The sequence below is a fragment of the Pseudorca crassidens genome, chromosome 4 (assembly GCF_039906515.1).
Source record: "Pseudorca crassidens isolate mPseCra1 chromosome 4, mPseCra1.hap1, whole genome shotgun sequence".
Classification (NCBI taxonomy): domain Eukaryota; kingdom Metazoa; phylum Chordata; class Mammalia; order Artiodactyla; family Delphinidae; genus Pseudorca; species Pseudorca crassidens.
This window is the reverse complement of record NC_090299.1, coordinates 88,143,193-88,170,479: the sequence shown is the minus strand read 5'-3', so window position 1 is coordinate 88,170,479 and position 27,287 is coordinate 88,143,193.

The following is a 27,287-nucleotide window of genomic DNA, read 5'->3' as shown; positions in this document are numbered from 1 at the left end:
GTTTTAAGATTCTTACTAGTCAGGTATATTCTTAGGAGTTTAATATGGGGTGTTGAGTCCACTTCGTTGAGCAAGGAGTAGCTCTTGTCTATTACATATTTGGCTTATGGAACGGTATCTGTGCTAATTTCAATCTCTGGTTTTATGCAGCCCCCCAACTCACCTTTCCCCTTAAGCAAGCATAAGTTGGTTTTCTACATTTGAGACCCTGTTCTGTTTTGTAATTCAGTTCCTGCGTAGCCAAGTTTACATTCCATGTAGTAGTGATATCTTATGATGTTTCTTTTTCTCTATGACTTATTTCACTTAGAATCATCGTACCTGAATCCACTCATTATGCTGCTACGGGCCTCATGACATAGATTTCATTGCTGAGTGATATTGCATTGTACGTAAGTACCACAACTTCTTTATCCATTTTTCGCTTTCTGCGATATTGAACTTGTACCGTAAACGAGGTTCTTGTAAACAGAGCAGTACCAAACTGTGGGGTGGCTGTGTCTTTTTGATTTTAATTTCCCTAAGCTATAGGACCATAAGTGGAAGTGCCCTAGGCTCTGTTGCTTTGTTTTTTAGATGTTTCAGGAAACACCATACACTTCTCCAGAGTGGCTGTTGGCAATTTACATCCCGCCCATCAGCATAACAAGGCTCCCAGTTCTCCATGGCCTGTCCTGCCTTTCTGGATTTTACACTTTTTTCAGATTGCCCTTTTGACCGGGGGGCAGTGAGACTTCATTTTAGTGCAGATTTCCTTTGTAAGCTTGCTTGGTTGACCAAAAAGGGCGTATGCGTTTTTTCCTGAATATATTCAGGAAAAAACGCATACGCCCTTTTTGGCCAAGTGCATCATTGTGGACGTTCTGCCTCTTTTCCTATGCTTTACATGCAATTCCAGTCTACCTCCTGAAATCGGTTTCCTGCAATTCTGCCCCGCTTTCAAGTCCTCTTGGCAGCCTTACTTCAATATATTTTTGGACGATAGCTGTCATTTTTAACTCTGCAGGTTAGTGAATGACAGTGCCCCTGAGCTCCTTTCTTCAACTCGCTTTCTTGTGAGCTGGCCGCAACACCGCAGGATTGCTTCAGGCCCTACTGTGGTTCCGGCTTGGCACGTTGAGCCTTTGGTTAATTCCTATTCCTTGTGGGAAATGAGAGTTAAATTTGCCCGTCCAGACACCTCCAGCTAGTCTCTCATTGGTTCTCCCTATTCCAGTTCATTTTCCGCAGAAATTGCAAACTGGGCCAAACAGGAGGTTAAAGGCACTGACTCTCCAAGTGGGGAGAGTGTTAGTAAAGCGTCTGGAATGTTGTACCCGAGTACCAGGGGACGAAAACTGAGACACATTTGAACACGTTTCCCAATCACACGGTGGATCATACTCTGGGTTCCACATGCATGTGTTAGCTGAAGGAAGAATCCCTTAAACCTGGAGAGTTGAGACCCATGGAATGGGTACCATGCAATATGACTTCAAATGGTCTGCATTTCCTCACCTATCCTCACCAATCCTATCACTGCTGCATTTATGCCACTGTACACATGCTTGATTCTCTTTCGGAGACATATAAATCCATAGGTTTTAAGATTCTTACTAGTCAGGTATATTCTTAGGCGTTTAATATGGGGTGTTGGGTCCACTTCGTTGAGCAAGGAGTATCTCTTGTCTATTACATATTTGGCTTATGGAACGGTATCTGTGCTAATTTCAATCTCTAGTTTTATGCGGAACCCCAACTCACATTTCCCCTTAAGCAAGCATAAGTTGGTTTTCTACATTTGAGACCCTGTTCTGTTTTGTAATTCAGTTCCTGTGTAGCCAAGTTTACATTCCGTGTAGTAGTGATATCTTATGATGTTTCTTTTTCTGTGTGACTTATTTCACTTAGAATCATCGTACCTGAATCCACTCATGCTGCTACGGGCCTGATGACATAGATTTCATTGCTGAGTGATATTGCATTGTACGTAAGTACCACAACTTCTGTATCCATTTTTCGCTTTCTGCGATATTGAACTTGTACCGTAAACGAGGTTCTTGTAAACAGAGCTGTCCCAAACTTTGGGGTGGCTGTGTCTTTTTGATTTTATTTTCCCTAAGCTATAGGACCATAAGTGGAAGTGCCCTAGGCTCTGTTGCTTTGTTTTATAGATGTTTCAGGAAACACCATACACTTCTCCAGAGTGGCTGTTGGCAATTTACATCCCGCCCATCAGCATAACAAGGCTCCCAGTTCTCCATGGCTTGTCCTGCCTTTCTGGATTTTACACTTTTTTCAGATTGCCCTTTTGACCGGGGGCAGTGAGACTTCATTGTAGTGCAGATTTCCTTTGCAAGCTTGCTTGGTTGGCCAAAAAGGGCATATGCGTTTTTTCCTGAATATATTCAGGAAAAAACGCATACGCCCTTTTTGGCCAAGTGCATCATTATGGATGTTCTGCCTCTTTTCCTGTGGTTTACATGCAATTCCAGTCTACCTCCTGAAATCGGTTTCCTGCAATTCTGCCCCGCTTTCAAGTCCTCTTGGCAGCCTTACTTCAATATATTTTTGGACGATAGCTGTCATTTTTAACTCTGCAGGTTTGTGAATGACAGTGCCCCTGAGCTCCTTTCTTCAACTCGCTTTCTTGTGAGCTGGCCGCAACCCTGCAGGATTGCTTCAGGCTCCAGTGTGATTCCGGCATGGCACGCTGAGCCTTTGGTTAATTCCTCTTCCTTGTGGGAAATGAGAGTTAAATTTGCCCGTCCAGACACCTCCAGCTAGTCTCTTATTGGTTCTCCCTATTCCTGTTCATTTTAAGAAGAAATTGCAAACTAGGCCAAACAGGAGGTTAAAGGCACTGACTCTCCAAGTGGGGAGAGTGTTAGTAAAGCGTCTGGAATGTTGCATCCGAGTACCAGGGGACGAAAACTGAGACACCTTTGAACACGTTTCCCGATCACACGGTGGATCATACTCTGGGTTCCACATGCATGTTTTACCTGAAGGAAGAATCCCTTAAACCTGGAGAGTTGAGACCCATGAAATGGGTACCATGCAATATGACTTCAAAGGGTCTGCATTAGCGCACAGAACCTCACCAATCTTATCACTGCTGCGTTTATGCCTCTGTACACACGCTTGATTCTCATTCAGAGACATAAATCCATAGGTTTTAAGATTCTTACTAGTCAGGTATATTCTTAGGCGTTTAATATGGGGTGTAGAGTCCACTTCGTTGAGCAAGGAGTAGCTCTTGTCTATTACATATTTGGCTTATGGAACGGTATCTGTGCTAATTTCAATCTCTGGTTTTATGCAGCACTCCAACTCACCTTTCCCCTTAAGGAAGCATAAGTTGATTTTCTACATTTGAGACCCTGCTCTGTTTTGTAATTCAGTTCCTGTGTAGCCAAGTTTACATTCCGTGTAGTAGTGATATCTTATGATGTTTCTTTTTCTGTGTGACTTATTTCACTTAGAATCATCGTACCTGAATCCACTCATTATGCTGCTATGGGCCTGATGACATAGATTTAATTGCTGAGTGATATTGCATTGTACATAAGTACCACAACTTCTTTATCCATTTTTCACTTTCTGCGATATTGAACTTGTACTGTAAACGAGGTTCTTGTAAACAGAGCCATCCCAAACTTTGGGGTGGCTGTGTCTTTTTGATTTTAATTTCCCTAAGCTATAGGACCATAAGTGGAAGTGCCCTAGGCTCTGTTGCTTTGTTTTTTAGATGTTTCAGGAAACACCATACACTTCTCCAGAATGGCTGTGGGCAATTTACATCCCGCCCATGAGCATAACAAGGCTCCCAGTTCTCCATGGCCTGTCCTGCCTTTCTGGATTTTACACTTTTTTCAGATGGCCCTTTTGACCAGGGGGCAGTGAGACTTCATTGTAGTGCAGATTTTCTTTGCAAGCTTGCTTGGTTGGCCAAAAAGGGCATATGATTTTTTTCTGAATATATTCAGGAAAAAACGCATACGCCCTTTTTGGCCAAGTGCATCATTTTGGACGTTCTGCCTCATTTGCTATGCTTTACATGCAATTCCTGTCTACCTCCTGCAATCCCTTTCCTGCAATTCTGCCCCACTTTCACGTCCTCTTGGCAGCTTAACTTCAATATATTTTTGGACGATAGCTGTCATTTATAACTCTGCAGGTTTGTGAATGACAGTGCCCCTGAGCTCCTTTCTTCAACTCGCTTTCTTGTGAGCTGGCCGCAACACCGCAGGATTGCATCAGGCCCCAGTGTGGTTCCGGCATGGCACGCTGAGCCTTTGGTTAATTCCTCTTCCTGGTGGTAAATGAGAGTTAACTTTGCCCGTCCAGACACCTCCAGCTAGTCTCTCATTGGTTCTCCCTATTCCTGTTCATTTTCCGCAGAAATTGCAAACTGGGCCAAACAGGAGGTTAAAGGCACTGACTCTCCAAGTGGGGAGAGTGTTAGTAAAGCGTCTGGAATGTTGCACCCGAGTACCAGGGGAAGAAAACTGAGACACCTTTGAACACGTTTCCCGATCACACGGTGGATCATACTCTGGGTTCCACATGCATGTTTTAGCTGAAGGAAGAATCCCTTAAACCTGGAGAGTTGAGACCCATGGAATGGGTACCATGCAATATGACTTCAAAGGGTCTGCATTTGCTCACCGATCCTCACCAATCCTATCACTGCTGCGTTTATGCCACTGTACACACGCATGATTCTCTTTCGGAGACATATAAATCCATAGGTTTTAAGATTCTTACTAGTCAGGTATATTCTTAGGCGTTTAATATGGGGTGTTGAGTCCACTTCGTTGAGCAAGGAGTAGCTCTTGTCTATTACATATTTGGCTTATGGAACGGTATCTGTGCTAATTTCAATGTCTGGTTTTATGCAGCACCCCAACTCACCTTTACCCTTCAGCAAGCATAAGTTGGTTTCCTACATTTGAGACCATGTTCTGTTTTGTAATTCAGTTCCTGTGTAGCCAAGTTTACATTCCGTGTAGTAGTGATATCTTATGATGTTTCTTTTTCTGTGTGACTTATTTGACTTCGAATCATTGTACCTGAATCCACTCATTATGCAGCTACGGGCCTGATGACATAGATTTCATTGCTGAGTGATATTGCATTGTACGTAAGTACCACAACTTCTTTATCCATTTTTCGCTTTCTGCGATATTGAACTTGTACCGTAAACGAGGTTCTTGTAAACAGAGCCGTCCCAAACTTTGGGGTGGCTGTGTCTTTTTGATTTTAATTTCCCTAATCTATAGGACCATAAGTGGAAGTGCCCTAGGCTCTGTTGCTTTGTTTTTTAGATGTTTCAGGAAACACCATACACTTCTCCAGAGTGGCTTTTGGCAATTTACATCCCGCCCATCAGCATAACAAGGATCCCAGTATTCTGTGGCCTGTCCTGCCTTTCTGGATTTTACACTTTTTTCAGATGGTCCTTTTGACTGGAGGGCAGTGAGACTTCATTGTAGTGCAGAATTCCTTTGCAATCTTACTTGGTTGGCCAAAAAGGGCGTATGCGTTTTTTCCTGAATATATTCAGGAAAAAATGCATACGCCCTTTTTGGCCAAGTGCATCATTGTGGACGTTCTGCCTCTTTTCCTATTTTTTACATGCAATTCCAGTCTACCTCCTGAAATCGGTTTCCTGCAATTCTGCCCCGCTTTCAAGTCCTCTTGGCAGCCTTACTTCAATATATTTTTGGACGATAGCTGTCATTTATAACTCTGCAGGTTTGTGAATGACAGTGATCCTGAGCTCCTTTCTTCAACTCGCTTTCTTGTGAGCTGGCCGCAACACCGCAGCATTGCTTCAGGCCCTAGTGTGGTTCCGGAATGGCACGCTGAGCATTTGGTTAATTCCTCTTCCTGGTGGGAAATGAGAGTTAAATTTGCCCGTCCAGACACCTCCAGCTAGTCTCTCATTGGTTCTCCCTATTCCTGTTCATTTTCCGCAGAAATTGCAAACTGGGCCAAACAGGAGTTTAAAGGCACTGACTCTCCAAGAGGGGAGACTGTTAGTAAAGCGTCTGGAATGTTGCACCCGAGTACCAGGGGAAGAAAACTGAGACACCTTTGAACACGTTTCCCGATCACACGGTGGATCATACTCTGGGTTCCACATGCATGTTTTAGCTGAAGGAAGAATCCCTTAAACCTGGAGAGTTGAGACCCATGGAATGGGTACCATGCAATATGACTTCAAAGGGTCTGCATTTGCTCACCGAACCTCACCAATCCTATCACTGTTGCGTTTATGCCGCTGTACACACGCTTGATTCTCTTTCAGAGACATATAAATCCATAGGTTTTAAGATTCTTACTATTCAGATATACTCTAGGAGTTTAATATGGGGCGTTGAGTCCACTTCGTTGAGCAAGGAGTAGCTCTTGTCTATTACAAATTTGGCTTATGGAACGGTATCTGTGCTAATTTCAATCTCTGGTTTTATGCAGCACCCCAACTCACCTTTCCCCTTAAGCAAGCATAAGTTGGTTTTCTACATTTGAGACCCTGTTCTGTTTTGTAATTCAGTTCCTGTGTAGCCAAGTTTACATTCCGTGTAGTAGTGATATCTTATGATGTTTCTTTTTCTGTGTGACTTATTTCACTTAGAATCATCGTACCTGAATCCACTCATTATGCTGCTATGGGCCTGATGACATAGATTTCATTGCTGAGTGATATTGCATTGTACGTAAGTACCACAACTTCTTTATCCATTTTTCACTTTCTGTGATTTTGAACTTGTACTGTAAACGAGGTTCTTGTAAACAGAGCCGTCCCAAACTTTGGGGTGGCTGTGTCTTTTTGATTTTAATTTCCCTAAGCTATAGGACCATAAATGGAAGTGCCCTAGGCTCTGTTGCTTTGCTTTTTAGATGTTTCAGGAAACACCATACACTTCTCCAGAGTGGCTGTTGGCAATTTACATCCCGCCCATCAGCATAACAAGGCTCCCAGTTCTCCATGGCCTGTCCTGCCTTTCTGGATTTTACACTTTTTTCAGATGGCCCTTTTGACCGGGGGGCAGTGAGACTTCATTGTAGTGCAGATTTCCTTTGCAAGCTTGCTTGGTTGGCCAAAAAGGGCGTATGCGTTTTTTCCTGAATGTATTCAGGAAAAAACGCATACGCCCTTTTTGGCCAAGTGCATCATTGTGGACGTTCTGCCTCTTTTCCTATGCTTTACATGCAATTCCAGTCTACCTCCTGAAATCGGTTTCCTGCAATTCTGCCCCGCTTTCAAGTCCTCTTGGCAGCCTTACTTCAATATATTTTTGGACGATAGCTGTCATTTATAACTCTGCAGGTATGTGAATTACAGTGCCCCTGAGCTCCTTTCTTCAACTCGCTTTTTTGTGAGCTGGCCGCAACACCGCAGCATTGCTTCAGGCCCTAGTGTGGTTCCGGCATGGCATGCTGAGCCTTTGGTTAATTCCTCTTCCTGGTGGGAAATGAGAGTTAAATTTGCCCGTCCAGACACCTCCAGCTAGTCTCTCATTGGTTCTCCCTAATCCTGTTCATATTCCGCAGAACTTGCAAACTGGGACAAACAGGAGGTTAAAGGCACTGACTCTCCAAGTGGGGAGAGTGTTAGTAAAGCGTCTGGAATGTTGCACCCGAGTACCAGGGGACGAAAACTGACACAATTGAACACGTTTCCCTATCACACGGTGGATCATACTCTGGGTTCCTCATGCATGTTTTAGCTGAAGGAAGAATCCCTTAAACCTGGAGAGTTGAGACCCATGGAGTGGGTACCATGCAATATGATTTCAAAGGGTCTGCATTTGTCCACCGAACCTCAGCAATAATATCACTGCTGCGTTTATGCCGCTGTACACACGCTTGATTCTCTTTCGGAGACATATAAATCCATAGGTTTTAAGATTCTTACTAGTCAGGTATATTCTTAGGCGTTTAATATGGGGTGTAGGGTCCACTTCGTTGATCAAGGAGTAGCTCTTGTCTATTACATATTTGGCTTATGGAACGGTATCTGTGCTAATTTCAATCTCTGGTTTTATGCAGCATCCCAACTCACCTATCCCCTTAAGCAAGCATAAGTCGGTTTTCTACATTTGAGACCCTGTTCTGTTTTGTAATTCAGTTCCTGTGTAGCCAAGTTTACATTCCATGTGGTAGAGATATCTTATGATGTTTCTTTTTCTGTGTGACTTATTTCACTTAGAATCATGGTACCTGAATCCACTCATTATGCTGCTACGGGCCTGATGACATAGATTTCATTGCTGCGTGATATTGCATTGTACGTAATTACCACAACTTCTTTATCCATTTTGCGCTTTCTGTGATATTGAACTTGTACCGTAAACGAGGTTCTTGTAAACAGAGCTGTCCCAAACATTTGGGTGGTTGTGTCTTTTTGATTTTAATTTCCCTAAGCTATAGGACCATAAGTGGTAGTGCCCTAGGCTCTGTGGCTTTGCTTTTTAGATGTTTCAGGAAACACCATACACTTCTCCAGAGTGGCTGTTCGCAATTTACATCCCGCACATCAGCATAACAAGGTTCCCAATTCTCCATGGCCTGTCCTGCCTTTCTGGATTTTACACTTTTTTCAGATGGCCCTTTTGACCGGAGGCAGTGAGACTTCATTGTAGTGCAGATGTCCTTTGCAAGCTTGCTTGGTTGGCCAAAAAGGGCGTATGCGTTTATTCCTGAATATATTCAGGAAAAAACGCATACGCCCTTTTTGGCCAAGTGCATCATTGTGGACGTTCTGCCTCTTTTCCTATGCTTTACATGCTATTCCAGTCTACCTCCTGAAATCGGTTTCCTGCAATTCTGCCCCGCATTCAAGTCCTCTTGGCAGCCTTACTTCAATATATTTTTGGACGATAGCTGTCATTTATAACTCTGCAGGTTTGTGAATGACAGTGATCCTGAGCTCCTTTCTTCAACTCGCTTTCTTGTGAGCTGGCCGCAACACCGCAGCATTGCTTCAGGCCCTAGTGTGGTTCCGGAATGGCACGCTGAGCCTTTGGTTAATTCCTCTTCCTGGTGGGAAATGAGAGTTAAATTTGCCCGTCCAGACACCTCCAGCTAGTCTCTCATTGGTTCTCCCTATTCCTGTTCATTTTCCGCAGAAATTGCAAACTGGGCCAAACAGGAGTTTAAAGGCACTGACTCTCCAAGAGGGGAGACTGTTAGTAAAGCGTCTGGAATGTTGCACCCGAGTACCAGGGGACGAAAACTGAGACACCTTTGAACACGTTTCCCGATCACACGGTGGATCATACTCTGGGTTCCACATGCATGTTTTAGCTGAAGGAAGAATCCCTTAAACCTGGAGAGTTGAGACCCATGGAATGGGTACCATGCAATATGACTTCAAAGGGTCTGCATTTGCTCACCGAACCTCACCAATCCTATCACTGTTGCGTTTATGCCGCTGTACACACGCTTGATTCTCTTTCAGAGACATATAAATCCATAGGTTTTAAGATTCTTACTATTCAGGTATATTCTTAGGAGTTTAATATGGGGCGTTGAGTCCACTTCGTTGAGCAAGGAGTAGCTCTTGTCTATTACATATTTGGCTTATGGAACGGTATCTGTGCTAATTTCAATCTCTGGTTTTATGCAGCACCCCAACTCACCTTTCCCCTTAAGCAAGCATAAGTTGGTTTTCTACATTTGAGACCCTGTTCTGTTTTGTAATTCAGTTCCTGTGTAGCCAAGTTTACATTCCGTGTAGTAGTGATATCTTATGATGTTTCTTTTTCTGTGTGACTTATTTCACTTAGAATCATCGTACCTGAATCCACTCATTATGCTGCTACGGGCCTGATGACATAGATTTCATTGCTGAGTGATATTGCATTGTACGTAAGTACCACAACTTCTTTATCCATTTTGCGCTTTCTGTGATATTGAACTTGTACCGTAAACGAGGTTCTTGTAAACAGAGCTGTCCCAAACATTTGGGTGGTTGTGTCTTTTTGATTTTAATTTCCCTAAGCTATAGGACCATAAGTGGAAGTGCCCTAGGCTCTGTTGCTTTGTTTTTTAGATGTTTCAGGAAACACCATACACTTCTCCAGAGTGCCTGTTGGCAATTTACATCCCGTCCATCAGCATAACAAGGCTCCCAGTTCTCCATGGCCTGTCCTGCCTTTCTGGATTTTACACTTTTTTCAGATGTCCCTTTTGACCAGGGGACAGTGAGACTTCTTTGTAGTGCAGATTTCCTTTGCAAGCTTGCTTGGTTGGCCAAAAAGGGCGTATGCGTTTTTTCCTGAATATATTCAGGAAAAAACGCATACGCCCTTTTTGGCCAAGTGCATCATTGTGGACGTTCTGCCTCTTTTCCTATGCTTTACATGCTATTCCAGTCTACCTCCTGAAATCGGTTTCCTGCAATTCTGCCCCGAATTCAAGTCCTCTTGGCAGCCTTACTTCAATATATTTTTGGACGATAGCTGTCATTTATAACTCTGCAGGTTTGTGAATGACAGTGATCCTGAGCTCCTTTCTTCAACTCGCTTTCTTGTGAGCTGGCCGCAACACCACTGCATTGCTTCAGGCCCTAGTGTGGTTCCGGAATGGCACGCTGAGCCTTTGGTTAATTCCTCTTCCTGGTGGGAAATGAGAGTTAAATTTGCCCGTCCAGACACCTCCAGCTAGTCTCTCATTGGTTCTCCCTATTCCTGTTCATTTTCCGCAGAAATTGCAAACTGGGCCAAACAGGAGTTTAAAGGCACTGACTCTCCAAGAGGGGAGACTGTTAGTAAAGCGTCTGGAATGTTGCACCCGAGTACCAGGGGAAGAAAACTGAGACACCTTTGAACACGTTTCCCGATCACACGGTGGATCATACTCTGGGTTCCACATGCATGTTTTAGCTGAAGGAAGAATCCCTTAAACCTGGAGAGTTGAGACCCATGGAATGGGTACCATGCAATATGACTTCAAAGGGTCTGCATTTGCTCACCGAACCTCACCAATCCTATCACTGTTGCGTTTATGCCGCTGTACACACGCTTGATTCTCTTTCAGAGACATATAAATCCATAGGTTTTAAGATTCTTACTATTCAGGTATATTCTTAGGAGTTTAATATGGGGCGTTGAGTCCACTTCGTTGAGCAAGGAGTAGCTCTTGTCTATTACATATTTGGCTTATGGAACGGTATCTGTGCTAATTTCAATCTCTGGTTTTATGCAGCACCCCAACTCACCTTTCCCCTTAAGCAAGCATAAGTTGGTTTTCTACATTTGAGTCCCTGTTCTGTTTTGTAATTCAGTTCCTGTGTAGCCAAGTTTACATTCCGTGTAGTAGTGATATCTTATGATGTTTCTTTTTCTGTGTGACTTATTTCACTTAGAATCATCGTACCTGAATCCACTCATTATGCTGCTATGGGCCTGATGACATAGATTTCATTGCTGAGTGATATTGCATTGTACGTAAGTACCACAACTTCTTTATCCATTTTTCACTTTCTGTGATTTTGAACTTGTACTGTAAACGAGGTTCTTGTAAACAGAGCCGTCCCAAACTTTGGGGTGGCTGTGTCTTTTTGATTTTAATTTCCCTAAGCTATAGGACCATAAATGGAAGTGCCCTAGGCTCTGTTGCTTTGCTTTTTAGATGTTTCAGGAAACACCATACACTTCTCCAGAGTGGCTGTTCGCAATTTACATCCCGCACATCAGCATAACAAGGTTCCCAATTCTCCATGGCCTGTCCTGCCTTTCTGGATTTTACACTTTTTTCAGATGGCCCTTTTGACCGGGGGCAGTGAGACTTCATTTTAGTGCAGATTTCCTTTGCAAGCTTGCTTGGTTGGCCAAAAAGGGCGTATGCGTTTATTCCTGAATATATTCAGGAAAAAACGCATACGCCCTTTTTGGCCAAGTGCATCATTGTGGACGTTCTGCCTCTTTTCCTATGCTTTACATGCTATTCCAGTCTACCTCCTGAAATCGGTTTCCTGCAATTCTGCCCCGCATTCAAGTCCTCTTGGCAGCCTTACTTCAATATATTTTTGGACGATGGCTGTCATTTATAACTCTGCAGGTTTGTGAATGACAGTGATCCTGATCTCCTTTCTTCAAATCGCTTTCTTGTGAGCTGGCCGCAACACCACTGCATTGCTTCAGGCCCTAGTGTGGTTCCGGAATGGCACGCTGAGCCTTTGGTTAATTCCTCTTCCTGGTGGGAAATGAGAGTTAAATTTGCCCGTCCAGACACCTCCAGCTAGTCTCTCATTGGTTCTCCCTATTCCTGTTCATTTTCCGCAGAAATTGCAAACTGGGCCAAACAGGAGTTTAAAGGCACTGACTCTCCAAGAGGGGAGACTGTTAGTAAAGCGTCTGGAATGTTGCACCCGAGTACCAGGGGAAGAAATCTGAGACACCTTTGAACACGTTTCCCGATCACACGGTGGATCATACTCTGGGTTCCACATGCATGTTTTAGCTGAAGGAAGAATCCCTTAAACCTGGAGAGTTGAGACCCATGGAATGGGTACCATGCAATATGACTTCAAAGGGTCTGCATTTGCTCACCGAACCTCACCAATCCTATCACTGTTGCGTTTATGCCGCTGTACACACGCTTGATTCTCTTTCAGAGACATATAAATCCATAGGTTTTAAGATTCTTACTATTCAGGTATATTCTTAGGAGTTTAATATGGGGCGTTGAGTCCACTTCGTTGAGCAAGGAGTAGCTCTTGTCTATTACATATTTGGCTTATGGAACGGTATCTGTGCTAATTTCAATCTCTGGTTTTATGCAGCACCCCAACTCACCTTTCCCCTTAAGCAAGCATAAGTTGGTTTTCTACATTTGAGACCCTGTTCTGTTTTGTAATTCAGTTCCTGTGTAGCCAAGTTTACATTCCGTGTAGTAGTGATATCTTATGATGTTTCTTTTTCTGTGTGACTTATTTCACTTAGAATCATCGTACCTGAATCCACTCATTATGCTGCTATGGGCCTGATGACATAGATTTCATTGCTGAGTGATATTGCATTGTACGTAAGTACCACAACTTCTTTATCCATTTTTCACTTTCTGTGATTTTGAACTTGTACTGTAAACGAGGTTCTTGTAAACAGAGCCGTCCCAAACTTTGGGGTGGCTGTGTCTTTTTGATTTTAATTTCCCTAAGCTATAGGACCATAAATGGAAGTGCCCTAGGCTCTGTTGCTTTGCTTTTTAGATGTTTCAGGAAACACCATACACTTCTCCAGAGTGGCTGTTGGCAATTTACATCCCGCCCATCAGCATAACAAGGCTCCCAGTTCTCCATGGCCTGTCCTGCCTTTCTGGATTTTACACTTTTTTCAGATGGCCCTTTTGACCGGGGGGGCAGTGAGACTTCATTGTAGTGCAGATTTCCTTTGCAAGCTTGCTTGGTTGGCCAAAAAGGGCGTATGCGTTTTTTCCTGAATGTATTCAGGAAAAAACGCATACGCCCTTTTTGGCCAAGTGCATCATTGTGGACGTTCTGCCTCTTTTCCTATGCTTTACATGCAATTCCAGTCTACCTCCTGAAATCGGTTTCCTGCAATTCTGCCCCGCTTTCAAGTCCTCTTGGCAGCCTTACTTCAATATATTTTTGGACGATAGCTGTCATTTATAACTCTGCAGGTATGTGAATTACAGTGCCCCTGAGCTCCTTTCTTCAACTCGCTTTTTTGTGAGCTGGCCGCAACACCGCAGCATTGCTTCAGGCCCTAGTGTGGTTCCGGCATGGCACACTGAGCCTTTGGTTAATTCCTCTTCCTGGTGGGAAATGAGAGTTAAATTTGCCCGTCCAGACACCTCCAGCTAGTCTCTCATTGGTTCTCCCTATTCCTGTTCATTTTCCGCAGAAATTGCAAACTGGGCCAAACAGGAGGTTAAAGGCACTGACTCTCCAAGTGGAGAGAGTGTTAGTAAAGCGTCTGGAATGTTGCACCCGAGTACCAGGGGACGAAAACTGACACAATTGAACACGTTTCCCTATCACACGGTGGATCATACTCTGGGTTCCTCATGCATGTTTTAGCTGAAGGAAGAATCCCTTAAACCTGGAGAGTTGAGACCCATGGAGTGGGTACCATGCAATATGATTTCAAAGGGTCTGCATTTGTCCACCGAACCTCAGCAATAATATCACTGCTGCGTTTATGCCGCTGTACACACGCTTGATTCTCTTTCGGAGACATAGAAATCCATAGGTTTTAAGATTCTTACTAGTCAGGTATATTCTTAGGCGTTTAATATGGGGTGTAGAGTCCACTTCGTTGATCAAGGAGTAGCTCTTGTCTATTACATATTTGGCTTATGGAACGGTATCTGTGCTAATTTCAATCTCTGGTTTTATGCAGCATCCCAACTCACCTTTCCCCTTAAGCAAGCATAAGTTGGTTTTCTACATTTGAGACCCTGTTCTGTTTTGTAATTCAGTTCCTGTGTAGCCAAGTTTACATTCCATGTGGTAGAGATATCTTATGATGTTTCTTTCTCTGTGTGACTTATTTCACTTAGAATCATCGTACCTGAATCCACTCATTATGCTGCTACGGGCCTGATGACATAGATTTCATTGCTGAGTGATATTGCATTGTACGTAAGTACCACAACTTCTTTATCCATTTTGCGCTTTCTGTGATATTGAACTTGTACCGTAAACGAGGTTCTTGTAAACAGAGCTGTCCCAAACATTTGGGTGGTTGTGTCTTTTTGATTTTAATTTCCCTAAGCTATAGGACCATAAGTGGAAGTGCCCTAGGCTCTGTTGCTTTGTTTTTTAGATGTTTCAGGAAACACCATACACTTCTCCAGAGTGGCTGTTGGCAATTTACATCCCGCCCATGAGCATAACAAGGCTCCCAGTTCTCCATGGCCTGTCCTGCCTTTCTGGATTTTACACTTTTTTCAGATGGCCCTTTTGACCGGGGAGCAGTGAGACTTCATTGTAGTGCAGATTTCCTTTGCAAGCTTGCTTGCTTGGCCAAAAAGGGCGTATGCGTTTTTTCCTGAATGTATTCAGGAAAAAACGCATACGCCCTTTTTGGCCAAGTGCATCATTGTGGACGTTCTGCCTCTTTTCCTATGCTTTACATGCAATTCCAGTCTACCTCCTGAAATCGGTTTCCTGCAATTCTGCCCTGCTTTCAAGTCCTCTTGGCAGCCTTACTTGAATATATTTTTGGATGATAGCTGTCATTTATAACTCTGCAGGTTTGTGAATGACAGTGCCCCTGAGCTCCTTTCTTCAACTTGCTTTCTTGTGAGCTGGCCGCAACACCGCAGGATTTCTTCAGGCCCTAGTGTGGTTCCGGCACGGCACGCTGAGCCTTTGGTTAATTCCTCTTCCTGGTGGGAAATGAGAGTTAATTTTTTCCGTCCAGACACCTCCAGCTAGTCTCTCATTGGTTCTCCCTATTCCTCTTCATTTTCCGCAGAAATTGCAAACTGGGCCAAACAGGAGGTTAAAGGCACTGACTCTCCAAGCGGGTAGAGTGTTAGTAAACCATCTGGAATATTGCACCCGAGTACCGGGGGACGAAAACTGAGACACATTTGAACACGTTTCCCGATCACACGGTGGATCATACTCTGGGTTCCACATGCATGTTGTAGCTGAAGGAAGAATCCCTTAAACCTGGGGATTTGAGAACCATGGAAGGGTTACCATGCAACATGACTTCAAAGGGTCTGCATTTGCTCACCGATCCTCAACAATCCTATCACTGCTGCGTTTATGCCGCTGTACACACGCTTGATTCTCTTTCGGAGACATAGAAATCCATAGGTTTTAAGATTCTTACTAGTCAGGTATATTCTTAGGCGTTTAATATGGGGTGTAGAGTCCACTTCGTTGATCAAGGAGTAGCTCTTGTCTATTACATATTTGGCTTATGGAACGGTATCTGTGCTAATTTCAATCTCTGGTTTTATGCAGCATCCCAACTCACCTTTCCCCTTAAGCAAGCATAAGTCGGTTTTCTACATTTGAGACCCTGTTCTGTTTTGTAATTCAGTTCCTGTGTAGCCAAGTTTACATTCCATGTGGTAGAGATATCTTATGATGTTTCTTTCTCTGTGTGACTTATTTCACTTAGAATCATCGTACCTGAATCCACTCATTATGCTGCTACGGGCCTGATGACATAGATTTCATTGCTGAGTGATATTGCATTGTACGTATGTACCACAACTTCTTTATCCATTTTGCGCTTTCTGTGATATTGAACTTGTACCGTAAACGAGGTTCTTGTAAACAGAGCTGTCCCAAACATTTGGGTGGTTGTGTCTTTTTGATTTTAATTTCCCTAAGCTATAGGACCATAAGTGGAAGTGCCCTAGGCTCTGTTGCTTTGTTTTTTAGATGTTTCAGGAAACACCATACACTTCTCCAGAGTGGCTGTTGGCAATTTACATCCCGCCCATGAGCATAACAAGGCTCCCAGTTCTCCATGGCCTGTCCTGCCTTTCTGGATTTTACACTTTTTTCAGATGGCCCTTTTGACCGGGGAGCAGTGAGACTTCATTGTAGTGCAGATTTCCTTTGCAAGCTTGCTTGCTTGGCCAAAAAGGGCGTATGCGTTTTTTCCTGAATGTATTCAGGAAAAAACGCATACGCCCTTTTTGGCCAAGTGCATCATTGTGGACGTTCTGCCTCTTTTCCTATGCTTTACATGCAATTCCAGTCTACCTCCTGAAATCGGTTTCCTGCAATTCTGCCCCGCTTTCAAGTCCTCTTGGCAGCCTTACTTGAATATATTTTTGGATGATAGCTGTCATTTATAACTCTGCAGGTTTGTGAATGACAGTGCCCCTGAGCTCCTTTCTTCAACTTGCTTTCTTGTGAGCTGGCCGCAACACCGCAGGATTTCTTCAGGCCCTAGTGTGGTTCCGGCACGGCACGCTGAGCCTTTGGTTAATTCCTCTTCCTGGTGGGAAATGAGAGTTAATTTTTTCCGTCCAGACACCTCCAGCTAGTCTCTCATTGGTTCTCCCTATTCCTCTTCATTTTCCGCAGAAATTGCAAACTGGGCCAAACAGGAGGTTAAAGGCACTGACTCTCCAAGCGGGTAGAGTGTTAGTAAACCATCTGGAATATTGCACCCGAGTACCGGGGGACGAAAACTGAGACACATTTGAACACGTTTCCCGATCACACGGTGGATCATACTCTGGGTTCCACATGCATGTTTTAGCTGAAGGAAGAATCCCTTAAACCTGGGGATTTGAGAACCATGGAAGGGTTACAATGCAACATGACTTCAAAGGGTCTGCATTTGCTCACCGATCCTCAACAATCCTATCACTGCTGCGTTTATGCCGCTGTACACACGCTTGATTCTCTTTCGGAGACATAGAAATCCATAGGTTTTAAGATTCTTACTAGTCAGGTATATTCTTAGGCGTTTAATATGGGGTGTTGAGTCCACTTCGTTGAGCAAGGAGTAGCTCTTGTCTATTACATATTTGGCTTATGGAACGGTATCTGTGCTAATTTCAATCTCTGGTTTTATGCAGCACCCCAACTCACCTTTCCCCTTAAGCAAGCATAAGTTGGTTTTCTACATTTGAGACACTGTTCTGTTTTGTAATTCAGTTCCTGTGTAGCCAAGTTTACATTCCGTGTAGTAGTGATATCTTATTACGTTTCTTTTTCTCCGTGACTTATTTCACTTAGAATCATCGTACCTGAATCCACTCGTTATGCTGCTACGGGCCTGATGACATAGATTTCATTGCTGAGTGATATTGCATTGTACGTAAGTACCACAACTTCTTTATCCATTTTTTGATTTCTGCGATATTGAACTTATACCGTAAACGAGGTTCTTGTAAACAGAGCCGTCCCAAACTTTGGGGTGGCTGTGTCTTTTTGATTTTAATTTCCCTAAGCTATAGGACCATAAGTGGAAGTGCCCTAGGCTCTGTTGCTTTGTTTTTTAGATGTTTCAGGAAACACCATACACTTCTCCAGAGTGGCTCTTGGCAATTTACATCCTGCCCATGAGCATAACAAGGCTCCCACGTCTCCATGGCCTGTCCTGCCTTTCTGGATTTTACACTTTTTTCAGATGTCCCTTTTGACCGGGGGGCAGTGAGACTTCATTGTAGTGCAGATTTCCTTTGCAAGCTTGCTTGCTTGGCCAAAAAGGGCCTATGTGTTTTTTCCTGAATATATTCAGGAAAGAACGCATACGCCCTTTTTGGCCAAGTGCATCATTGTGGACATTCTGCCTCTTTTCCTATGCTTTACATGCAATTCCAGTCTACCTCCTGAAATCGGTTTCCTGCAATTCTGCCCCGCTTTCAAGTCCTCTTGGCAGCCTTACTTCAATACATTCTTGGACGATAGCTGTCATTTATAACTCTGCAGGTTTGTGAATGACAGTGCCCCTGAGCTCCTTTCTTCAACTCGCTGTCTTGTGAGCTGGCCGCAACAGCGCAGGATTTCTTCAGGCCCTAGTGTGGTTCCGGCATGGCACACTGAGCCTTTGGTTAATTCCTCTTCCTGGTGGGAAATGAGATTTAAATTTCCCCGTCCAGACACCTCCAGCTAGTCTCTCATTGGTTCTCCCTATTCCTCTTCATTTTCCGCAGAAATTGCAAACTGGGCCAAACAGGAGGTTAAAGGCACTGACTCTCCAAGCGGGGAGAGTGTTAGTAAACCGTCTGGAATGTTGCACCCGAGTACCGGGGGACGAAAACTGAGACACATTTGAACACGTTTCCCGATCACACGGTGGATCATACTCTGGGTTCCACATGCATGTTTTAGCTGAAGGAAGAATCCCTTAAACCTGGGGATTTGAGACCCATGGAAGGGTTACCATGCAACATGACTTCAAAGGGTCTGCATTTGCTCACCGATCCTCAACAATCCTATCACTGCTGCGTTTATGCCGCTGTACACACGCTTGATTCTCTTTCGGAGACATAGAAATCCATAGGTTTTAAGATTCTTACTAGTCAGGTATATTCTTAGGCGTTTAATATGGGGTGTTGAGTCCACTTCGTTGAGCAAGGAGTAGCTCTTGTCTATTACATATTTGGCTTATGGAACGGTATCTGTGCTAATTTCAATCTCTGGTTTTATGCAGCACCCCAACTCACCTTTCCCCTTAAGCAAGCATAAGTTGGTTTTCTACATTTGAGACACTGTTCTGTTTTGTAATTCAGTTCCTGTGTAGCCAAGTTTACATTCCGTGTAGTAGTGATATCTTATTACGTTTCTTTTTCTCCGTGACTTATTTCACTTAGAATCATCGTACCTGAATCCACTCGTTATGCTGCTACGGGCCTGATGACATAGATTTCATTGCTGAGTGATATTGCATTGTACGTAAGTACCACAACTTCTTTATCCATTTTTCGCTTTCTGCGATATTGAACTTATACCGTAAACGAGGTTCTTGTAAACAGAGCCGTCCCAAACTTTGGGGTGGCTGTGTCTTTTTGATTTTAATTTCCGTAAGCTATAGGACCATAAGTGGAAGTGCCCTAGGCTCTGTTGCTTTGTTTTTTAGATGTTTCAGGAAGCACCATACACTTCTCCAGAGTGGCTCTTGGCAATTTACATCCTGCCCATGAGCATAACAAGGCTCCCACGTCTCCATGGCCTGTCCTGCCTTTCTGGATTTTACACTTTTTTCAGATGTCCCTTTTGACCGGGGGGCAGTGAGACTTCATTGTAGTGCAGATTTCCTTTGCAAGCTTGCTTGCTTGGCCAAAAAGGGCCTATGTGTTTTTTCCTGAATATATTCAGGAAAGAACGCATACACACTTTTTGGCCAAGTGCATCATTGTGGACATTCTGCCTCTTTTCCTATGCTTTACATGCAATTCCAGTCTACCTCCTGAAATCGGTTTCCTGCAATTCTGCCCCGCTTTCAAGTCCTCTTGGCAGCCTTACTTCAATACATTTTTTGACGATAGCTGTCATTTATAACTCTGCAGGTTTGTGAATGACAGTGCCCCTGAGCTCCTTTCTTCAACTCGCTGTCTTGTGAGCTGGCCGCAACAGCGCAGGATTTCTTCAGGCCCTAGTGTGGTTCCGGCATGGCACACTGAGCCTTTGGTTAATTCCTCTTCCTGGTGGGAAATGAGATTTAAATTTCCCCGTCCAGACACCTCCAGCTAGTCTCTCATTGGTTCTCCCTATTCCTCTTCATTTTCCGCAGAAATTGCAAACTGGGCCAAACAGGAGGTTAAAGGCACTGACTCTCCAAGCGGGGAGAGTGTTAGTAAACCGTCTGGAATGTTGCACCCGAGTACCGGGGGACGAAAACTGAGACACATTTGAACACGTTTCCCGATCACACGGTGGATCATACTCTGGGTTCAACATGCATGTTTTAGCTGAAGGAAGAATCCCTTAAACCTGGGGATTTGAGACCCATGGAAGGGTTACCATGCAACATGACTTCAAAGGGTCTGCATTTGCTCACCGATCCTCAACAATCCTATCACTGCTGCGTTTATGCCGCTGTACACACGCTTGATTCTCTTTCGGAGACATAGAAATCCATAGGTTTTAAGATTCTTACTAGTCAGGTATATTCTTAGGCGTTTAATATGGGGTGTTGAGTCCACTTCGTTGAGCAAGCAGTAGGTCTTGTCTATTACATATTTGGCTTATGGAACGGTATCTGTGCTAATTTCAATCTCTGGTTTTATGCAGCACCCCAACTCACCTTTCCCCTTAAGCAAGCATAAGTTGGTTTTCTACATTTGAGACACTGTTCTGTTTTGTAATTCAGTTCCTGTGTAGCCAAGTTTACATTCCGTGTAGTAGTGATATCTTATGATGTTTCTTTTTCTCCGTGACTTATTTCACTTAGAATCATCGTACCTGAATCCACTCGTTATGCTGCTACGGGCCTGATGACATAGATTTCATTGCTGAGTGATATTGCATTGTACATAAGTACCACAACTTCTTTATCCATTTTTCGCTTTCTGCGATATTGAAGTTGTACCGTAAACGAGGTTCTTGTAAACAGAGCCGTCCCAAACTTTGGGGTGGCTGTGTCTTTTTGATTTAAATTTCCCTAAGCTATAGGACCATAAGTGGATGTGCCCTAGGCTCTGTTGCTTTGTTTTGTAGATGTTTCAGGAAACACCATACACTTCTCCAGAGTGGCTGTTTGCAATTTACAACCCACCCATGAGCATAACAAGGCTCCCAGTTCTCCATGGCCTGTCCTGCCTTTCTGGATTTTACACTTTTTTCAGATGGCCCTTTTGACCAGGGGGCAGTGAGACTTCATTGTAGTGCAGATTTCCTTTGCAAGCTTGCTTGCTTGGCCAAAAAGAGCGTATGCGTTTTTTCCTGAATATATTCAGGAAAAAACGCATACGCCCTTTTTGGCCAAGTGCATCATTGTGGACGTTCTGCCTCTTTTGCTATGCTTTACATGCAATTCCAGTCTACCTCCTGAAATCGGTTTCCTGCAATTCTGCCCCGCTTTCAAGTCCTCTTGGCAGCCTTACTTGAATATATTTTTGGACGATAGCTGTCATTTATAACTCTGCAGGTTTGTGAATGACAGTGCCCCTGAGCTCCTTTCTTCAACTTGCTTTCTTGTGAGCTGGCCGCAACACTGCAGGATTGCTTCAGGCCCTAGTGTGGTTCCGGCACGGCACGCTGAGCCTTTGGTTAATTCCTCTTCCTGGTGGGAAATGAGAGTTAATTTTTTCCGTCCAGACACCTCCAGCTAGTCTCTCATTGGTTCTCCCTATTCCTGTTCATTTTCCGCAGAAATTGCAAACTGGGCCAAACAGGAGGTTAAAGGCACTGACTCTCCAAGTGGGGAGAGTGTTAGTAAAGCGTCTGGAATGTTGCACCCAAATACCGGGGGACGAAAACTGAGACACATTTGAACACGTTTCCCGATCACATGGTGGATCATACTCTGGGTTCCACATGCATGTTTTAGATGAAGGAAGAATCCCTTAAACCTGGAGAGTTGAGACCCATGGAATGGGTACAATGCAATATGACTTCAAAGGGTCTGCATTTGCTCACCGATCCTCACCAATCCTATCACTGCTGCGTTTATGCCGCTGTACACACGCTTGATTCTCTTTCGGGACATATAAATCCATAGGTTTTAAGATTCTTACTAGTCAGTTATATTCTTAGGCGTTTAATATGGGGTGTTGAGTCCACTTCGTTGAGCAAGGAGTAGCTTTTGTCTATTACATATTTGGCTTATGGAACGGTATCTGTGCTAATTTCAATCTCTGGTTTTATGCAGCACCCCAACTCACCTTTCCCCTTAAGCAAGCATAAGTTGGTTTTCTACATTTGAGACCCTGTTCTGTTTTGTAATTCAGTTCCTGTGTAGCCAAGTTTACATTCTGTGTAGTAGTGATATCTTATGATGGTTCTTTTTCTCTGTGACTTATTTCACTTAGAATCATCGTACCTGAATCCACTCGTTATGCTGCTACGGGCCTGATGACATAGATTTCATTGCTGAGTGATATTGCATTGTATTTAAGTACCACAACTTTTTATCCATTTTTCGCTTTCTGCGATATTGAACTTGTACCGTAAACGAGTTTCTTGTAAACAGAGCCGTCCCAAACTTTGCGGTGGCTGTGTCTTTTTGATTTAAATTTCCCTAAGCTATAGGACCATAAGTGGATGTGCCCTAGGCTCTGTTGCTTTGTTTTGTAGATGTTTCAGGAAACACCATACACTTCTCCAGAGTGGCTGTTTGCAATTTACAACCCACCCATGAGCATAACAAGGCTCCCAGTTCTCCATGGCCTGTCCTGCCTTTCTGGATTTTACACTTTTTTCAGGTGGCCCTTTTGACCAGGGGGCAGTGAGACTTCATTGTAGTGCAGATTTCCTTTGCAAGCTTGCTTGCTTGGCCAAAAAGAGCGTATGCGTTTTTTCCTGAATATATTCAGGAAGAAACGCATACGCCCTTTTTGGCCAAGTGCATCATTGTGGACGTTCTGCCTCTTTTGCTATGCTTTACATGCAATTCCAGTCTACCTCCTGAAATCGGTTTCCTGCAATTCTGCCCCGCTTTCAAGTCCTCTTGGCAGCCTTACTTGAATATATTTTTGGACGATAGCTGTCATTTATAACTCTGCAGGTTTGTGAATGACAGTGCCCCTGAGCTCCTTTCTTCAACTTGCTTTCTTGTGAGCTGGCCGCAACACCGCAGGATTGCTTCAGGCCCTAGTGTGGTTCCGGCACGGCACGCTGAGCCTTTGGTTAATTCCTCTTCCTGGTGGGAAATGAGAGTTAATTTTTTCCGTCCAGACACCTCCAGCTAGTCTCTCATTGGTTCTCCCTATTCCTCTTCATTTTCCGCAGAAATTGCAAACTGGGCCAAACAGGAGGTTAAAGGCACTGACTCTCCAAGCGGGGAGAGTGTTAGTAAACCGTCTGGAATGTTGCACCCGAGTACCGGGGGACGAAAACTGAGACACATTTGAACACGTTTCCCGATCACACGGTGGATCATACTCTGGGTTCCACATGCATGTTTTAGCTGAAGGAAGAATCCCTTAAACCTGGGGATTTGAGACCCATGGAAGGGTTACCATGCAACATGACGTCAAAGGGTCTGCATTTGCTCACCGATCCTCAACAATCCTATCACTGCTGCGTTTATGCCGCTGTACACACGCTTGATTCTCTTTCGGAGACATAGAAATCCATAGGTTTTAAGATTCTTACTAGTCAGGTATATTCTTAGGCGTTTAATATGGGGTGTTGAGTCCACTTCGTTGAGCAAGGAGTAGGTCTTGTCTATTACATATTTGGCTTATGGAACGGTATCTGTGCTAATTTCAATCTCTGGTTTTATGCAGCACCCCAACTCACCTTTCCCCTTAAGCAAGCATAAGTTGGTTTTCTACATTTGAGACACTGTTCTGTTTTGTAATTCAGTTCCTGTGTAGCCAAGTTTACATTCCGTGTAGTAGTGATATCTTATTACGTTTCTTTTTCTCCGTGACTTATTTCACTTAGAATCATCGTACCTGAATCCACTCGTTATGCTGCTACGGGCCTGATGACATAGATTTCATTGCTGAGTGATATTGCATTGTACGTAAGTACCACAAATTCTTTATCCATTTTTCGCTTTCTGCGATATTGAAGTTGTACCGTAAACGAGGTTCTTTTAAACAGAGCCGTCCCAAACTTTGGGGTGGCTGTGTCTTTTTGATTTAAATTTCCCTAAGCTATAGGACCATAAGTGGAAGTGCCCTAGGCTCTGTTGTTTTCTTTTGTAGATGTTTCAGGAAACACCATACACTTCTCCAGAGTGGCTGTTGGCAATTTACATCCCAACCATGAGCATAACAAGGCTCCCATGTCTCCATGGCCTGTCCTGCCTTTCTGGATTTTACACTTTTTTCAGATGGCCCTTTTGACCGGTGGTCAGTGAGACTTCATTGTAGTGCAGATTTCCTTTGCAAGCTTGCTTGGTTGGCCAAAAAGCGCGTATGCGTTTTTTCCTGAATATATTCAGAAAAAAACACATACGCCCTTTTTGGCCAAGTGCATCATTGTGGACGTTCTGCCTCTTTCCCTATGCTTTACATGCAATTCCAGTCTACCTCCTGAAATCGGTTTCCTGCAATTCTGCCCCGCTTTCAAGTCCTCTTGGCAGCCTTACTTCAATATATTTTTGGACGATAGCTGTCATTTATAACTCTGCAGGTTTGTGAATGACAGTGCCCATGAGCTCCTTTCTTCAACTCGTTTTCTTGTGAGCTGGCCGCAACACCGCAGGATTGCTTCAGGCCCTAGTGTGGTTCCGGCATGGCATGCTGAGCCTTTGGTTAATTCCTCTTCATGGTGGGAAATGAGAGTTAAATTTACCCATCCAGACACCTCCAGCTAGTCTCTCATTGGTTCTCCCTATTCTTGTTCATTTTCCGCAGAAATTGCAAACTGGGCCAATCAGGAGGTTAAAGGCACTGACTCTCCAAGTGGAGAGAGTGTTAGTAAAGCGTCGGGAATGTTGCACCCGAGTACCAGGGGACGAAACCTGAGTCACATTTGAACACGTTTCCCGATCACACGGTGGATCATACTCTGGGTTCCACATGCATGTTTTAGCTGAAGGAAGAATCCCTTAAACCTGGAGATTTGAGACCCATGGAATGGGTACCATGCAACATGACTTCAAAGGGTCTGCATTTGCTCACCGATCCTCACCAATCCTATCACTGCTGCGTTTATGCCGCTGTACACACGCTTGATTCTCTTTCGGAGACATATAAATCCATAGGTTTTAAGATTCTTACTAGTCAGGTATATTCTTAGGCGTTTAATATGGAGTGTTGAGTCCACTTCGTTGAGCAAGGAGTAGCTCTTGTCTATTACATATTTGGCTTATGGAACGGTATCTGTGCTAATTTCAATCTCTGGTTTTATGCAGCACCCCAACTCACCTTTCCCCTTAAGCAAGCATAAGTTGGTTTTCTACATTTGAGACCCTGTTGTGTTTTGTAATTCAGTTCCTGTGTAGCCAAGTTTACATTCCGTGTAGTAGTGATATCTTATGATGTTTCTTTTTCTGTGTGACTTATTTCACTTAGAATCATCGTACCTGAATCCACTCGTTATGCTGCTATGGGCCTGATGACATAGATTTCTTTGCTGAGTGACATTGCATTGTACGTATGTACCACAACTTCTTTATCCATTTTTCGCTTTCTGCGATATTGAACTTGTACCGTAAATGAGGTTCTTGTAAACAGAGCCATCCCAAACTTTGGGGTGGCTGTGTCTTTTTGATTTTAATTTCCCTAAGCTATAGGACCATAAGTGGAAGTGCCCTAGGCTCTGTTGCTTTCTTTTTTAAATGTTTCAGGAAACACCATACTCTTCTCCAGAGTGGCTGTTGGCAATTTACATCTCGCCCATGAGCATAACAAGGCTCCCAGTTCTCCATGGTCTGTCCTACTTTCTGGATTTTACAGTTTTTTCAGATGGCCCATTTGACCGGGGGGCAGTGAGACTTCATTGTAGTGCAGATTTCCTTTGCAAGCTTGCTTGGTTGGCCAAAAAGGGCGTATGCGTTTTTTCCTGAATATATTCAGGAAAAAACGCATACGCCCTTTTTGGCCAAGTGCATCATTGTGGACGTTCTGCCTCTTTTGCTATGCTTTACATGCAATTCCAGTCTACCTCCTGAAATCGGTTTCCTGCAATTCTGCCCCGCTTTCAAGTCCTCTTGGCAGCCTTACTTCAATATATTTTTGGACGATAGCTGTCATTTATAAGTCTGCAGGTTTGTGAATGACAGTGCCCCTGAGCTCCTTTCTTCAACTTGCTTTCTTGTGAGCTTGCCGCAACACTGCAGGATTGCTTCAGGCCCTAGTGTGGTTCCGGCATGTCATGCTGAGCCTTTGGTTAATTCCTCTTCCTGGTGGGAAATGAGAGTTAAATTTGCCCGTCCAGACACCTCCAGCTAGTCTCTCATTGGTTCTCCCTATTCCTGTTCATTTTCCGCAGAAATTGCAAACTGGGACAAACAGGAGGTTAAAGGCACTGACTCTCCAAGTGGGGAGAGTGTTAGTAAAGCATCTGGAATGTTGCACCCGAGTACCGGGGGACGAAAACTGAGACACCTTTGAACACGTTTCCCGATCACATGGTGGATCATACTCTGGGTTCCACATGCATTTTTTAGCTGAAGGAAGAATCCCTTAAACCTGGAGAGTTGAGACCCATGGAATGGGTACCATGCAATATGACTTCAAAGGGTCTGCATTTGCTCACCGAACCTCACCAATCCTATCACTGGTGCATTTATGCCGCTGTACACACGCTTGATTCTCTTTCAGAGACATAAATCCATAGGTTTTAAGATTCTTACTAGTCAGGTATATTCTTAGGCGTTTAATATGGGGTGTTGAGTCCACTTCGTTGAGCAAGCAGTAGCTCTTTTCTATTACATATTTGGCTTATGGAACGGTATCTGTGCTAATTTCAATCTCTGGTTTTATGCAGCACCCCAACTCACCTTTCCCCTTAAGCAAGCATAAGTTGGTTTTCTACATTTGAGACCCTGTTGTGTTTTGTAATTCAGTTCCTGTGTAGCCAAGTTTACATTCCGTGTAGTAGTGATATCTTATGATGTTTCTTTTTCTGTGTGACTTATTTCACTTAGAATCATCGTACCTGAATCCACTCGTTATGCTGCTATGGGCCTGATGACATAGATTTCTTTGCTGAGTGACATTGCATTGTACGTATGTACCACAACTTCTTTATCCATTTTTCGCTTTCTGCGATATTGAACTTG